Source organism: Branchiostoma lanceolatum, chromosome 8 (genome assembly GCF_035083965.1).
Source record: "Branchiostoma lanceolatum isolate klBraLanc5 chromosome 8, klBraLanc5.hap2, whole genome shotgun sequence".
Lineage (NCBI taxonomy): Eukaryota > Metazoa > Chordata > Leptocardii > Amphioxiformes > Branchiostomatidae > Branchiostoma > Branchiostoma lanceolatum.
In genome coordinates this window covers 22474026-22487663 of record NC_089729.1, presented here as the reverse complement: position 1 = coordinate 22487663, position 13638 = coordinate 22474026, and the positions used below count along the sequence as shown (strand labels likewise).

At 44.4% G+C, this 13638-nt stretch overlaps 1 pseudogene; it reads left to right on the top strand.

The window, feature by feature from the left end:
• LOC136439577 (vasoactive intestinal polypeptide receptor 1-like) overlaps positions 1 to 13638 on the top strand; it is a 96667-nt pseudogene that overhangs the window by 76435 nt on the left and 6594 nt on the right.

The window sequence follows — 13638 nt, the reverse complement described above, 5'->3', positions numbered from 1 at the left end:
CCGAGAATAAAAGCCTCTGACGTGAGCTCGGATTGCTGCGTCATCCGAAAGATCAGGGGTAATTATATACCCAAGATATGTGGTAGAAGAGGCATACTTTAAGGCGGTACCGTACAGCATCAGCGGCGGCAAAGGCATACTCATGCGGAAGCGGCGACACGGAAAGTACATACATAGTGTTTTCGATTCATTAAACAACATGTCAATATCCGCTCCAGATAGCTCACAAATACTGATCAGTCTCTGCAACGCTTTAACAGACGGACAGACGAGGCAAATGTCATCCGCGTACATCAAGTGGTTGACTAAGGTGTCCCCAACATAGCAACCAACTCCAGACCTCAGTAGCTCGGTACTCAAATCGGATACATACACATTGAACAAGATTGGTGACAATATGCTGCCTTGAGGCAAACCATTCATAGCGGTAAATGTATCCGAGAGGGTGTGGCCCCACCGGACACAGAATGACAACGTACTATACCACACGACCAGGAATCTAACTAGGTACATCGGAACCCCTCGATCCATAAGTTTTTTAAACAATGTCCAGTGATTTACACGGTCAAACGCTTTGGATGCGTCCAGAAAACATGCAAATACAGGAGAGCCCCTTTGTCGATAATACTGAATAATTTCTTTGAGGGCAAATATACATAAATCAGTTCCATGTTTCTTCTTAAATCCGAACTGGTTGCTCGGGGAGCATAGGAAATCGTCAAGGTATGTCAATAGTACAGATTCGATAACTTTTAACAAGGGGCTGGCAATTGCAATCGGACGATAACTGTCCTTGTTCGAAGCATTACAGCTGGGCTTCTTCAATACAGGGACAAGTACAACGTTCAGAATGCTAGGTGGCACATAGGCGTGTCTAAGCATAGATGAAATTAAAAATGAAAGCAGAACGGGTAGTTGGGGCCCGGCATTCTTGAGATGCTCAGCTGAAATGCCCTGCACGTCACTAGCCTTCCCATTGGATAAGTCATTGATAGCATCACATATCTCTCCTACTGTTACCGTGGTTACATCGCTAACATCGGATTCCATTGCATGCATAACAGATTGCTTTTGATTAGCGGACTTAACCGAATTAAACAAGGAACTGTAATAGTTTCTCCACATACTGGCAATATCTGTAGCCCCCGTGTAACCATCAACCGTATTGGGAAGATTTGGCTTGGAGCGGTTTTGCGAACGCAGAGCATTCCAAAAACTCTTGCAACCCCCCTGATGAAGATGCATGGCAAGCGCGTCCGCTCTAGACTGGGCCTCAGAGCGGCGACACTGCCTCAGTAGCAGCTTAAATTTCGCCCTTGTTTTACGCATAATATTCCAGACCGCTCCATGCCTAGGACGGCCCAACTGCCGCCAGAGAAGGAAAGCATCTCGGGCGGCTTGATGGGCCTCCTTGACAACGGCGTTCCAGCCGGGTACAGAGTAAGGGGAGGATCGTTTCTTATTAGGGAGAGAAGCGGAGGCGGCTGCATGAAGAGTGTTTATTATCTGGTTGGAAAGGTGAAGGATGGCATTCTTATGAGTATCATTATTACAGTTAGGGTTGTTACAGTAGAGAACGTCATCGGGAATGAGGATATTAGATAGGAGTGTATCAGAGTAGGTTTGGTAGCGAAGCAGATCGGCTGGAGTTGCGCGTTCCCAATTAACATACTTAACATTCATAGGTGGGTTCTCAGCTGTATTTACAAACAATGGCTCCCAGTGGAACGATACTTGCAGTGGGAAATGATCGGACGACAGGAAGCCATGATCAACCTTCATGTCTATGATGTTGTTATGCATGGTTTCAGAACAGACGCAATGGTCCAACCAAGATGTTGTCCCATGAGCGTCACTAAAGTACGTAAACGTGTCATTGGGAAGCAACTCAACGTCGCTGACATGAAGGTTATTGTCCTGGCAAAACTCATACAGCATAGGGGCAAACCGCCCGTCAGGACGGGTGTTAAAGTCACCCATAATACAGATGTTAGAGATACCTAGATCATTCGAAAGTGACTCGATCTTACCAAGATTTTCCATAAACAGATCAGCATGATTAACACAGTCAGTTGGCATATAAACACATACAAGGAGCATTTGTCTATGTCCAGACTTAACACTTATGGCTAAAATTCGATCCTCATCGCAACTCTCGATACTGACCTCTAGACCAATGTTCTGCCTCCAAAGGACAGCTACACCGCCATATGGGCGACCTTGAAGAATACCCTCCTCTGTGTTAACGGGGGAGGTACCGAAAGCTAAGAAATCATTGTCGAGTTCTGATAAAAGGTGCAGGTCCTGCGGGAGTAACCAATGTTCCTGCAGTAGGACAATGTCGGAAGTTTTACAAAGGTCTTTCACAACCTGAACAGAGTTTTTCAGCGATCGGCAGTTGTAAGACACAACATTCAAGGGAGTCAACTGTCCTTTGTTGTTATCCATTAGTGATCACGAGGAGCAGATCGTTGGTAGAATTTCCTTACCAGGATACCACTGGGCCAGAAATCCGGCGACAAGATCTTTTCAGAGTCGGCCTTTCCGATCACCAGCTTGAAGGATGCGTAGGAGCCAAAACGCGTCACCAGTTTCTCACAGTCTACAAGCTCCATCTCGTTGTCGTGTAGAAACTGGGTCAAGGATTCAGCGGATGTTTCCACACTGAGTCTCGACACAAACACCTCAACAGGTCGGGGTTTCGCCACTACGAGGGATCCTTTGTTGGTTGCCCTACCGACGATGGCCTTGCCGCGTCGACGACGACGGACTTGCGTAAAGCCGCTGTTGTCGTCAGTAACACTGGGCCTGGCAGGCGAGGAAGCCAATGTTGTTGTCGGGGGTACAGTTAGTTGGCGCTGTTTTCCTGTTAAGCGAGGGGTCGGAGGAGGTGCCGACTTATCCTGGCTTAGCACAGTTGCGTAGGATCGACACTCTTGACTGATCGGGACGTCCTTCATGTGATCAGATTTGATGTCGCGAAGTTGTTGCACTTCAGCTCTGAGTGAGGCAAACTCAGATTCCATGTTCTCGACCGATCGGGCGTTGTCCTCCATGGCTTTGGTGAATTCCGATCTGAGCCTGAAGTTGTCCTGCGAGGCCTCCCGTATAACGGCCATCTCCTGCCTTACCATCCTGACTTCCTGCAGACACAGGGACACGTCAAAGTTGGTAAGATCAACAGCTGGGAGATGCAGCTTTACTGAGGCGAACATCGGCACCTCAGTCGGCGGGGTTGAGTGCAGAACCTCGAGAATATCCAACATGTTGGACGAACACCTGTCAGCACCCCGTCGCTTTTTGTATCGGTCTGGGGGGCTACAGAGACCATGGACAAGCTTCTTGCTGGTCTCAATATCCTCCTCAGTGTAAGTCTCACAACAGACTTTGACGATGATGTCGTTTGGAGTGGTGTCCATCTTGTTTACCACATAACACAGTAGATCATTCACATATACACTAGAACGGTCACATGTAGCTCCTGGATCACTACACCTAGACGATCTGTCGTCTGAGACACATCTAGGGCACAGCAAGACGTCCCCCTGACAGAGGCGAGCGCCGCCAGCCTTGCACTTATCACAGTTTGGCATACCTGAGGGGGAGGGGGGCGCCCTCAGAGATCTGACCGGTAGAAATAGGTCCAGCGATGACAATCGTGAGCGGCTTGGATGTGCAGGGTGCACAGACAGGAGAAGCCCGACTTCGTCCAACTGGGGGATCCGAATAGGTTCATAAAAGCACACAAAGATCAGGTAAAAGGACTAAAAACAGAACAGCTAAAAAATTCCGCGTCCCTCACCGAGCGACACCTAGCGACCCCTTTAAACAGGCTTTTTCCCCTTTAAATTGGTTCAAACCTGCTATGTTTTCAACAAAAAACACACAAGTAGCAAAAAGTGTATTTCTGAAAATTTCAAGATTGCCTATCCAAACTGGCGGATCCCAATGAATAGCTTGAGGCATTTGACGTCATTCTATGACATCATTTTGACGTCAACGCAGTTACTATTGGCAACAGAAGTCTTGTCATACTTTAATATGAAAGAAAAACCCTTTGTTGTTGAATTATAGGATATTGTAGGAATTCACTATTTAGACGGTTTTAGCCCAAAAAATCGGTATCGGTATCTGTATCTTTATAGCCGGTACAACCGCCATTAGGCGTAACACACCAGCTTCGCAGGCACGCGGCGCGGCAGCAGCTGGTTATATTACACCGAACGGTCTGTTACACCTAGTCTTTGCATATCTGACTGTAACCGTTCTTTAAAGCTACTTAGTGAAGATGCTCCTACAGTACTTGATGACAACAAGTTCCATTCTACTACGGTTCTCGGAAAATACGATTTTTTGAACACATCAATCCTTAGCTGATAACTCCGGTACTTAAAAGCATGACTATTTCTAGTCCTCTTCTGAGCTGGCATTAGATACTTATCAGTCGGTACGTCCACAAGTTTATTAGTCATTTTGTACATCATGCAAAGTCTGGACGTTGTTCTTCTGTATTCAAGTGACATCCATTGCAGATCTGCTTTCATTTTGGTGACACTAGCACCCCTGTCATAGTTGTTCGTGCAGAATCTGGCAGCTTGGTTCTGCACCCTCTCTATTTTATCTTTATCCTTCTTTGTGTATGGGTTCCAAACTGTTGCAGCATATTCAAGGTTTGGTCTTACAAGAGACGTGTATGCAAGTGATTTTACCGTTGCTGGGCATGCCCACAAATTACGTTTGATCAACCCCAATGTCTGTTTAGCCTTAGTTGTTACTTTTTTAATATGGGTGCTCCACTTCAGCCCCGTTCTTAACGTAACGCATAGGTACGGGTGAGTCTTTGCTGTTGCTAGAGCCTGTCCACAGGACTGGTAGGTGGTTACAATTGGGGCTCGTTTGTTTGTTATGTGCATGATGTAACATTTTTCCGGATTAAACTGCATGAGCCATTTGCTTTGCCATTCTTCGAGTGTGTTCAAGTCTTCTTGTAAAAGCTGTGAATCACTCTGTGTAGACAACTCTATACATAACAGACAGTCATCGGCAAAGAGCCTCACATTTGAATCAAGCTGGTCTGGTAAGTCGTTTATGTACAGGAGGAAGAGTAATGGTCCCAGAATAGTTCCTTGTGGTACTCCCGACGCAACTCTAACTGGAGCTGAGGCCTTACCTTCTACCACTACCGTCTGCCCTCTATTGGTCAAGAAGCCTTCAACCAATTTAGTGTAGTGCCTTAAATTCCATAGTGCTCCAGTTTTGAGATGAGTCTGGTATGTGGGACTTTGTCGAAAGCTTTAGTAAAATCAAGTATTGCTAGATCTACCTGTTTTTTACTGTTCAGTGCACCAGCTATGTCGTGAACTGTCAATATAAGCTGTGTTTCTGTGGATCGCTTTGCTCTGAATCCATGTTGGTAGTCAGTCAATATGTTGTAACTTCCTAAGTGCTTCATGACATGGCTATGGATAAAGTAGTTTGCAGGATATACAGGTCAGTGAAACAGGTCGGTAGTTGCCCGGGACCGCTCTATCTCCCTTTTTAAAAATGGCACATATATTTGCATCTCTTCAGTCTTTGGGAATTTCTCCTGTGTCTAACGAGTGTTGGAAAATATTGGTTAGCACAGGTGCTATTTCGGTGGCTGTAATTTTGAGGAACCAATGTGGTATTTGGTCTGGACCAGATGCTTAATTAGATGGATTGAGACATTGAAGCATTTTTTCAACACCATTAGGGGAAATCTCTATGTGTTCCATGGGAGGGGTACAAGGCTGTCCGAGAGTTGGCATGTTCGTTGTGTCTTCCTCTGTAAACACACTTTTAAACTGTGAACTGAGTGCCTCTGCTTTTTTTCTCACTATCACTTATGATGGAATTCCCCATCTTTAGAGGGGCTACGCCAACAAGGTCTCTCCTTAGACCTTTTATATACGACCAAAATGTTTTGCGTTTGTCAATTATGGCTTCCCCAAGGATGTCTGCCACATATTTTGAATGTGCTGCTCTTATGCTTTTCTGTACCCCCTTCTTAACTCTTTTGTATTTGTTCCAGTCGTCTTCTTGTCCTGTTCTCTTAGCTTTATTGTAAAGACGTTGTTTCTTACGGCAATGCCTTCTTAGGTTTCTGTTGAACCAAGGCAGGTTGTATCTGCTTGATGTTGTTTTACTAGGGATGTGCATGTCCATAGTGTGCTTCATTTTGTCTTTGAAATCGTCCCATTTCTGTGTCACGGACATATCCTCAGTTCGTTTGTTAAAGTTTGTTGCATAGTCACTAAGGTCACTCTTGATGGCCGGTTCATCAGCTTTAGTTCGAATGTATACTTTTCTCTTGGGTTTCCTGTTTTCTTTGGGTGCCAGGTTAACATCCACCAATACCATGTCGTGGTCACTTATTCCAGGAACTACTGTGGTCTTTTCAATTATGTTTGGGTTGTTGACTAAGACCAGGTCCAAGAGATTACCATTCCTAGTGGGCTCTTGAACTGTTTGGAATAAGCCATGATTATCCACTAAGTGCAATGGCTTCTGTGCCTGTCCTGAACTGCTCTGAGTGCTAGCATCCCAGTTTATACCAGGTGTGTTAAATTCTCCAAGTATGATCACATTGTCAGAGTTAATTTTAGGTCCCATTTTACTTATGGACTTGTCCAGTTCATCCAGGCTAGTGCCCTGGTCCGATGGTGGTCTATAGTATGTACCAATCATTAGCGGTTTCTTTCCTGCTACTTGAGTTTGTGTCCAAATGATCTCACAGTCTGTGTCTAGATCTGGTCTGTGGGTGACAATCAAATGATCCCTAATAACCTGAAATACACCACCTCCAGGGCCAGTTTGTCTGTCTTTACGGTGTGCTATGTAGTTGTCGGAGAATATCTCACTGCTTGCTTGATTGTCTAGATTAAGCCATGACTCTGTGCCTGCTATTATGTCTGGTTTGTACGTGTCAATTACAGTCGCCAGTTCGGCTTTTTTGTTTCGAACACTCTGGCAGTTTACCAGTAGGAGTTTACCATTGGTCTTTTTGAAACCACAACCCCTCATATTGGGGTTACCCTGCTTGGATCTAAGTGGAGTGGATGTAGCCACTGGGGAGTCATTTGTCAAGCTTGCTGAGTTTACTGAATGAAAAGTATCATCAGTAATGTCAAACATAGCTGATGCAAAGTTCGGTATACCACAGTCACAGCATATCCACGAGTATGATTGGTGTCTTTCTAATGCAGTGTACACCTGAGAACATAGCTCGATGCAGTCTTTATGATACCATTTATTGCAGCCGTCGCAACAAATTGCATCATGGTCATATTGTACAGCTTTTTTACAGCTTTGGCGGTCTAGGTCCTGGATTCATCTCGACATATCCACTTAGAAGCAAGATTGTTTTTAACGTGTAATTGAGACTTGTTTTAATTGTGTACTGTGTAAAACAAACCGCAATTCAGCCTCTGGCTGCGAGTGTTTTGTTGATAATAAAAACCATTTGATGATGAAGATCATAATCAATGATAACTTTGTACTATCATTGTGCATCATTATTTTCTTGTGACCGAAATAAGTCCCATTCACCCCACTGTGCTTAATCATGAAAGCAAACGTGGCCCAGTCAGAGGTGCAGTCAGTTCTGAAGTCACATGTAACATGTACGTCCTTTGTCTCGTGTTTGTCTATTGGCTGTGCTCCCGGCTGAGCCTTGCCAAGCATCAGGCAAAGGCCAGGAATATGCAAGTGTAATGGAGTTCCATTTTGTTACTGAAAAAGATATGTCCCACACAAGTTTTTACCACACAGGTCACCACACAAGTTTCTACCACACAGGTTGTCACCACACTGAATTTTGACACAAATGTACACTGCACACTCAGGTTTCCGCCACACTGGCTATACCACAACCGGTTTACACTACACAGGTTTACACCACACAGGTTTCCGCCACACAGGCTGTACCACTACCTGTTCAAACTTACACAGGTTTCCGCCACACAGGCTACACCACACAGGTTTCCCCCACATAGGCTACACCACACAGGTTTCCGCCACACAGGCTACACCACACAGGCTACACCACTCAGGTTTACGCCTCACATGCTACGCCACACAAGCTACACCACACAGGTTTACACCGGCACGCAGTTTCCACCAAGCAGGTTTCTGCCCGCACAATTTTACACCACAAAATCACAACAGACAATTGTAGGTCGGTACAAATATCGTCGTACAAAACATGTAATCACTCACTCGCCCTCCCCACTCTGCATCCAATTCATATGCAAATGTCTTCAGCCGGCCGGGATGCGCCGCCGACGTGTTTAAATTCGTTCAGGATCCACAAATATAGATGCAATAAATTGACAACTTTCTGTACGTGATATATAAGTTGTCCAAATTCCCTGGTACACCAGATGATAATGATACGGCGTCCAATGGAATTCATAACGTTGCCCTCCCCACTTAGAAGACTTAGAAGTTATCGTCGCCCTCCCCACCTTTACGTGTCGGTTACAAAAACAGTCAGAAAATTGGTTAAAAATCTAAGGATATCACTATCCACCAATACTTAGGTTCACAATACGTTTAAGTATGACTTATACCCCAGGTCAAAAGGAAAAAACGCAAACAAATTAGTACTTAGCTACGTAAAAGTGAGAAATTTCTCTGGAGCCCTCGTGTTTGCTGCCTCTCACCACCGCGCCTGCGCACTCCAAAATAACATGAATGACGTCATAATTACTTCATATTACGTCATAACAGTACAAAATTTGCGTTTTGTGCGTCCGGAATACGAACCTGATACACAGGCGTTCAGTTGCATTCGTGGCGTCGCGGTGGCGTGGTGGCAGGGTGTTTGGCCCCAGAACCCGAGGTACCGGGTTCGAATCCGGAGTGCCCTGATTTGTCCCGTTCGCGTTCTGCCCTTGAGAAATGCACTTTACGTTACTTTCCCCACTTTACTCAGGTGAAAATGAGTACCTATCTTCGGTAAGGGGCGTCCCTCGGATAGGACTTTAAATGCAGGTCCCGTGTTTGAGGAGAGCCACACCTCAAGCACGTTAAAGAACCCAACACACTTATCGAAAAGAGTAGGGGTCCTTCCCGGGGTGGGTAGATCATATAAATCTGTCCGAATATGCAGCTTGTGCTCCTTAGTACAAACCTGGTGTGTTACGCCTTGGTGCAGTCTACCGTCTTCCCAAGACCAACCCACATACTATATATCATCACAATCCAACGATCGAAACATCAAAACGATATCTCTGTTATAACGGAGAACAATGTCGATGCTTTCAAAAGAAATAACGCTCACCTGTTACGTATGCATGGTCGTCAATTATATCTCTTCCGTTTTTTCTCCAGGCACCCCGTGGCTGTTTATGATCCCATGGATTGCTGTACGAGTCGCCTTGCAGGACAAACGGTGGGCAGTCTAGAGAAGCAAGTTTTCCTAGGACATATGACTTTATTTACACTTTTGACATGCATAATTTTTAACTATTTTTATGACAAAAGGTATATTTCAAGTTCCTTTGTCCCTGTATTCATTTCAAATGACCTGGTATTTGGCATGTAGCTGTCTTGTGCATATGTACCCAGGCCCTTATTCAAATGTTTTCAGAGAATTTACGCGGAGGCACCACTTGAATAGTCAATTCTTGCACGAGGGGGGGGGGTAAATTCAAATTTGGACTAGTTTTATTTAAAAATTTCATTTTTTGAGTGGAAATATTTTCAACCGTCCGTTATAGAGATGTGTGCCTCTTAGTTAGTTCTGGCACGGGGGGGGGGGCTTTCTATAAATTCAATTTGGACAGGGGTTATTATGCAAATGTTAATTTTCTTTGTATATAGTGGATGCGGCGTTGGACTGGTTTTTGCCGTTTCGACTTTGGAGCTGTCAATTTTGGCATGGGAGGGTGATGAGTGAATATGCTGTATTTGCACGGATGCTGCCTTTCTAGTTACTTTTCTTTCAGTCTAACTTAGATTTTGTTTATACATAGTCCCACACCTAACAGACTGTGCGATAGAGGTTAGACATATATACGTAATAATAGTTACTCAAGCAACAATAAAACTTTGAAACAGTCATACGTTTCAGGCAGCATCCGCTATCTTTCGTCAGTGACTAAGGAAATATCTCGCAGAACTCTTGAGGAAGGCTACATTCCAATACAATGGAAACAGGCAGTCATCACTCCGATTCAAAAAAAGTCGCCAGCCTCACTTGATAATCTACGGCCCATCTTTCTAACCTCAGTTCTCATCAAAGCATTTGAATCATTTGTCACGAAATGGGTTCTCCAGGACGTGGCCAATGTAATGGATCCTAACCAGTTCGGTTGTAGGAAAGGAATTTCCACTGTCCACTATTTAACTGCTATGGTGAACTCGATCCTCCTTGGTGCCGAAAGCCCTAAAAGTATCCAAACAATTCTCTTAACGGATTTTAGTAAAGCTTTCGACAGAATTAATCATGCCACTCGAATAAATATAATGCTACTCAAGTTAGAAAGATATTTCGTGGATATTTATATAAATGATGCCCTCAGTGAAGACGTTTTAGACCGTTATAAATTTGTCGACGATTTATTGATTTGTGAAAGTAGAATGTTCTATCAACCCAGTCTTATACAAACATCCCTCGACAAATTGAATAGCTGGGCCTCAAAAAATTAAAAAATTAAATGATACTTCACGGTGAAAAAGTCATTGATGATTTCGTTTATGAGAGACTGCCCCCTACCCCCCGAAATTTCACTAAATAATACGTCCCTTGAATACACTGAAACAGCACGCATACTTGACCTATGGTTCTCTCATGACCTAAGTTGGGGAATACATGTTGACATCATTACACAAAAGGCAAGCTCACGACTTTTTTGGCTAGAGAAATTAAAACGTTTTGGACTACCCATACAAGATCTCCTTGAATTTTACCAAGGGTACATTCGGCCCACTTTAGAATACGCCGCACCAGTCTGGAGCCCCAGTATCACGGCAAAACATTGCACGAAGATGGAGCGAATACAAAAACGTGCTCTGGGAATTATCCTTGGCCCCCAATATATATGTTATAACGAAGCCCTTACACATTTATGTCTCCTCTCCTTGGAAAACACGAGGAAAAACCTTAGCCTTCGGTTTGCGAAATCTTTACTTTGTAATCCTACCTTCAGGAGTTGGTTACCCCCAACCCGATCGGAAATCCACGCCGGAAATCTAAAAGGCGCCCACCAACTTTGTATCCCTTTGGCAAAAACAAACCGGTATAAAAACAGCCCCATTCCATAATTCACTTATCTATTGAATACATACACCTGATAACATCTCCCGATGTTGCTTTATTTAGTTTACAGTTTGATGATAAACCTTGTTTCTTCTGTTACCAATTGTTTGAGAATTCCTGTATTTGGTTCATTCAATTCCTCGTTCGATACATTTTCTTTTTCTTGTTACAGTATCTCTTATTTCATATTGTACAGTGCTTGTATTAATTGTAGTATAGTACTAGTTGTTTTGACTTAGATTTTGTAGAGTACTTGTCGCTTAGATTTGTGTTAGATTTTGTCACATGTACGCCTAAAGTACGCAATTCAGCGTCCTCTGCTGCACCGAGGACGCTGCCATGTATTTTAGAGATGAATGAACGAATCAATAAACTTTACTTACACTGCGTGAAAGCTCAGGTTTCCGGTTCTTTCCGAGTCTGCGCACGTCCGTTAAAACCGAGGCGGGCAGGAAGTGTGAAGAGTTTTCCGGGTCCGGCGTGTGCCTACCGGGAAAGTTCTGCGTTTTCATGCACAGTTAGTTGTGCGTTGATTCCCAGGCCGTTGCACACTCGCGTGTGACCCTGCCGGGTAGATAACAATAAGCTTTAGCTCACGCATTATATGCCACGGTGTGTGAACTACACGGAACTGTGATAGGCAAATGATCTTATTTGCTGTGACTTTGTGTTCGACACTTAACAAAAATCATTAATAGATTTAGGACTGTAAAGGACTAAATAAATTTCTGTTGGGTAGTAGTAGGATTGAAAATAATATTACCGAATGCGAATGATATTATGACGGTTTAGATCGCTGGGATCCAGACTGTTATCGCGCCCTTTCAGTTGGCGGACCAGAGCTCTAAGCCCGCCGATAGAAATTGTATTACCGCACCGGGGGAGTTCTAAAAAATCCCGAGAGTTGACCGGTCCTTGCGGGTAAAAGGCACGGTCCACTCCCCGGGCTACAACTCTCCGTAGTGTTAATTTAGATCCGGCGGGCTGACAGTCTCGGAACGCCGAAGAGACTCGCTAGCAGCCCGGTCCCTAGTCGGGTTTCTCCAGGGTAGGAGAGTTAGGGGCGCACCAGACAAGCTGTTTTGTACGTACGTGGAGGCCCTGGCAATAGTATGGGTTTCAGATAGCCTGGATACCAGACCTTTCGCGCGATGCGATGATAAGCCCTTCTGGGCGGGGAAGACCTAGTAGTAGGGATAGACTTGGCACCCGGGAGCCCTTGGCAGCCGAACCCTGATTTCTATCGCGCTAGCGATAATTAGTGGGTCGTGTGCTATCTGTGGCGGCGGCGCGAGTTGCTTCCCCGGCCGAAGGATTAGCGCCAGGAGCGCGGTGGTCTGGCACCCAGGCTAGGTTTCAGAGTACTCTAAAAGCTGCATGCATATTCTTGTGGTAACATATATGGTGTACCAAGGAGGTTTGACTGGTATCTTGTCTCTACGTGTCGGCTTAGGTGTGTTTTACTGGACCCAGTGTGCTATATTGAACCGTTCTGATAGCTCGTCTTCTTAGCTTTAGTTTCGCCGCCATCGTAGCGGGAGCGAACTATACCCCCGAGCGGGCCAATCTGTCTGGGTGGCGGGTACCACTCCCAACGCCGCAGAGACGCCGGGAAGGTCCCGATGATATGGTTTCCAATCGGCGTATTGGAAATGATCATTTCAAATGATTTGAATTATTGTATTTAAAAAGTAAACACGAGTCGTCTGTAAGATACAAGCTGTGCATAATGTTGTAAGATGTGTATTGGAATGTCTTTGCGGCGTCCATATTGATTTTCTGTTTTTGTAAATTTTTCCTGTAAAATGAAGTTGAAAATACCAATATAACCTCCTTGAAAATACACAGAATACTAGTACTTGTGTTACGTGTTTTTGTTCCTATAGTCTTGTCTAGAGAAGTGTACTTGTGCATGCATGGTAAAAAGAAGGAGCCATGAAACAAAGGAAACATGAAAATGGCGTCGCGTCACCATATGCTACACCCGAGAATTAATTTCTTTAAACCCCGTTCACACTCAAAAAAATGGATCGGATTGAATATTCATACGGATAGAACTACTCCGATCGCCAATGACGATGTAACCTATATCTATTTTTATGTATTTATTTATGTAGCCTATGTAATGGCCTCATGTGATGAAACTTGTGAGTGTGGCTTGCAATTATTCTCCAAGCTTGCAATTCATGCTGAATATATAAGGCATTTGGCGTTATTTGAAATACTCAAGAGCAAGTCTAAGACTGTATTCGTGCTACACATTTTCAAGGACATCATACACAAGGATGACCGGTTGTTTTGGCGCATAGACATGGTCATAGTGAACTAAGCTTTCAAATGTACCGGGAAGGGGG